Source organism: Camellia sinensis, chromosome 14, assembly GCF_055761805.1.
Source record: "Camellia sinensis isolate YWXY chromosome 14, ASM5576180v1, whole genome shotgun sequence".
Classification (NCBI taxonomy): domain Eukaryota; kingdom Viridiplantae; phylum Streptophyta; class Magnoliopsida; order Ericales; family Theaceae; genus Camellia; species Camellia sinensis.
The window spans coordinates 31554846-31558731 of NC_138974.1; positions in this window are offsets into that span (position 1 = coordinate 31554846).

A 3886-nucleotide genomic window follows, 5' to 3' on the forward strand; every position below is an offset into this window, starting at 1 on the left:
TTGCCATGTGGCTAAGTGCTTATATGAGATAAACTGTTTGAATGCCTGTGGGTGAAGGTTGGATTGTTTGAGTTGGAAAAACTCGTTGAAGTCCGTGTTTTAGCCTACTTGCGAGTAGCAAATTCCAAAGCGCTTTTCAAAACAAACGGATATGCAATGCTTATTTCCAAATTAGACAATCTAGTCTATACTTGTTTGCTGTGCGCATAACATAGTAATTTTAGGCTAACAATTGGAATAAGAACACATAATGTTTTCAAAAAACGGATATCACGGTTAGTAGAGGCCGATCTTCGGATCGGGCGAGAGGGGGTGCTCATAGCTGACCTTCCCCAATCGTACCCTAGCTCCCGAGCCGCGACAACTCCGGTGATGACGGACATGTGGCCTTCGGCACCGAGTCAGGGTTTCCTAAATTCCCCCATAAAAAATATTTAGGTGGCGACTCTGTATCTGGCAAAGCAGTCCATGTTTGGCACTTCTTTCCTAAAATCTGTTTTCTCAAAACGATTTGCCAGATTTGGACTCTTTGGTTCAAGATTAAGAACCGCGACACAAATCGAGTCCGAACTGTAGCGGGGCCCCTCACGGGGCGTGCTACAGATTGTATTTTCTTCAACTCACTCTTCATAATTGACATGGAAATAGGAAATATTTAGTGAGATATAATCTTCATTTGAAATAGCAGTCAAGTTGATCTAAGAAGGGGCTAATGTGAACTTTCCTTGTAAAGTTGTAACTTTGGTTGAAGACTCGAGATTATTCTGTCATCTAGACAACTAAATACAAAAGTCAGTAATATCACTTTTAATTCAAATTCTAATAATACTATCAAATCAGTGTAGTATTTGATGTGTCACTATAGTCAATGATAACATATCACATAATAATATTGACATTTTATATTCAAATTTAATCACTATTGTATTTATTACTTAGTATCACTTTAAAAATCATTAAGGCTTTATAATTTATTCTCCCCGTTTCAAATTATTTGTCAATTTTCAGTATTTAATACATTCAAAAAATTCATTTATATTTTATAATTATTCTATTTTCAACAATTTTAAAAGCTTCATCTACAAGAATTAATTGAATTTTTTAAAATATGTATATACATATATGATGTTACAGTTTGTTACAGTGAATGGATCGGAGAGGTTCAAGCTCCTCAGGCCCACGTCCAAATGATCAAGCCCACCGGATAACCTGTAAACAAGTCCAACGGGGAACGGGGTAGTCTCCCAGTGAACCCTCCGACGGGCAAGTTAGGAGGGGAGGTAGAGTGTAGAGAGAGAGATTAGAGATAGAAAGCTTAACCTTCTTCTTGTTTTCGACGTTTACTTATATCTTTTGGTAATCATTTCGCTGTCCCTTTCGACCTGCCCTCCTCACCGAAAGTCTATGCTGTAGCTTACCTTGTTCAGGGTAAGGTGGTGCTATTCCGACGGAGAGGTGTTGTCGTAATAAATGTTGTGATGGGCTGCATTAATGGTGATGTGCAGTGGCAATAACTTTGCAAATCTTTGTCTGTTGATGTGGCTTGTCCTTTGCCTGCCATATGTCTGAATGTCATTGGCTCTTTGTGCCATGTTGGATTCCAGCTGTTCTGGACTCCACCAGCTGGGTTATGTACTGGGCTCCAAGTGATGGGCTTGGGTTGTTTATAGTGGGCTATGACCTTTATGGGGCCTTTATGGGCTTAGCCACATCAGTAGTCCTCCATTCCCGAGTACAGCTTTAGTCTAACGAAGGGAATACTAATGAAGGGAATGAGGATGTCAGGGAATGGCAGGATGGGGGTCGACCGGCACAGGTGATCGAGGGGGTGGACCGACCGTGAGGTGGACCGACTGCGAAGGGTGGCCGAGTGGGAGAAGCGACCATGAGGAGGGTCGACCGCGAGGAGGGCCGAGTGGAAGGGGCGACCACGAGGAGGGCCGACCGTGAGGGTTGGCCGAGTGGGAGGGTCGACCACGACAATTAAGGTGGCGGGGCGCAAGGCTCAAGAGGCGGTGTGTCACGTGGTGATTTGAAGTGGAAAAGACAGGGTAAGGGGAGGAGACAGTGGATCGTGGTCGTATACGTGACAGTATCTCTTGGGGAGAGATTAGGCGTTAGAGTAGAAATGAGATGGTAGGTCATTATGGGTGTTGAAAAGACGGCTTTAGCGGATGATTTGAAAAGTTTTCAAATTGGCGAAAATTAATTGAGATCCTTGGAATACGGGCAAACCATGGGCTTTTGTCATCATTCGATTTACCTACTTGTTTACAAAAAATCAAAACATTCCAAGTGTTAATTCCTTTTCAATTTCCTTGCACCTGCATCCGAAGCAATTCGCAGACACACCATAGAAATGGCCCAAGAAGAAACTGCGAATGCCAGGGTGGATCCACTTAGTGATGATGATGTAGTGGAGTTAGCGCAGCAGTACAGGACAAAGAGTGTGGGGGAGTTGGTGGTACGATCCCATGGTTCCACTATGATAGCAGCTCTAAGGCCAATCAGACAGGCAGAACCAGATCATTGGCATACAAAGACAGACAGATCCATTCTTACACCGGCGAAGTTGAAGGGAATAAGGGGGAAGTACCAGATTCCTTTGGAAATAGGGTTGAGGCTACCGATATCTACCGAGAGGGCGTCGGATGTACGGCCGGGGGAATTTAGCTTGTACGAGGAGGCATTGCGGGGAGGTGTGAAGCTACCGCTGCCTCAAGTTGTGGTTGATGTGTTGAATAAACTAGATGCGGCACCAGGTCAGTTGATGCCAAACGCCTGGAAAATATTGATGGCGTGCGCGAGTTCTTGGCCGCAAGCAACGGGAGGGTTGGCCTTGACGGTAGATGAGTTCTTCTCGTGCTACAAGGCCTACGGCCAGCAGGACACTTGGGTTGCACTGTAGGCGGTGGCTGGACGAGGTCTGGTGGCGGGTCTGCCATCTTTGGTAAAAGGCTGGAGGCCAAGGTGGTTCTTTGTGGTGGCAAACAGCGGGGCGGGAGTTCGTACAACTTGGAAGGTGCCCACCAAATCGGTCGAGCCCAAGCTGGACAAGGTGACTGAGGACCGAGTGAAGAGGGTGAGGGATTGGAGGGAGGAGAAAGGAGTAAGGTGGGACGCTAGTCCTACCGTCGATTCTGTTTGCCTTAAACTTGGGACCGTAGCCGTTGAGAAGGGGTCCAGAAAGGGAGGAGTTGGAGGTGCAGAGAAAAGCGGAGGAGGAGGAGGAAAGGAGGTTGTTCGTGCGGGCGGACAAGTGGAAGGAGTCCCAACTGGGGCCTGCTCCGAAGCCGGTCGCGAGAGAACGGATCCGACCGCGCCCCAAGCCGTTGGGGAAGAAAGACTTAGGCAGTTTTGTGCCCCGACCGCCCCCAGTGGATCCTGTGAAGGAACAGGCGAACAAGGAGGGAGATGCTTTGATGAAGAAGAAGAAGAGGGTGAGGAGGAGTCAAGAAGAGCCTGCCTTGAAGAGGAGGAGGGAAGTGATGGGCGAAGAGACCAGCATGGCCAAGGAGGCAGAGAAGGGAGCAATGGAGGAGACCTCAGGAAGGGTTGCTGCCCAAGAAGCGGTGGAGGTCGTCCCCACAATGGAGGTTGTGGAGATCACCCCAGCAGTGGTGGAGATCACCCCAGCAGTGGTGGAGATCACCTCAAGGGTCGCGAGGGTCGCCCTCGAGGTGCAGGCAGAAGATGGGGCAACTGGCCTTGAGCCAAAGTTAGGAGAATAGCCCCAGGGAGGTCCTGCGCCCCAAGGAGGGGGGGTCGGTCTGACGACTGCGATCTACCACGCTCGCGCAGTGGCTAGGCGGCTGGAGGGAGAAGAAGGCCCAGCCAGGGCAGGTGCAGATCGCCTAGTGGCAATCGTGGAGGAGGCGGCTGTGGG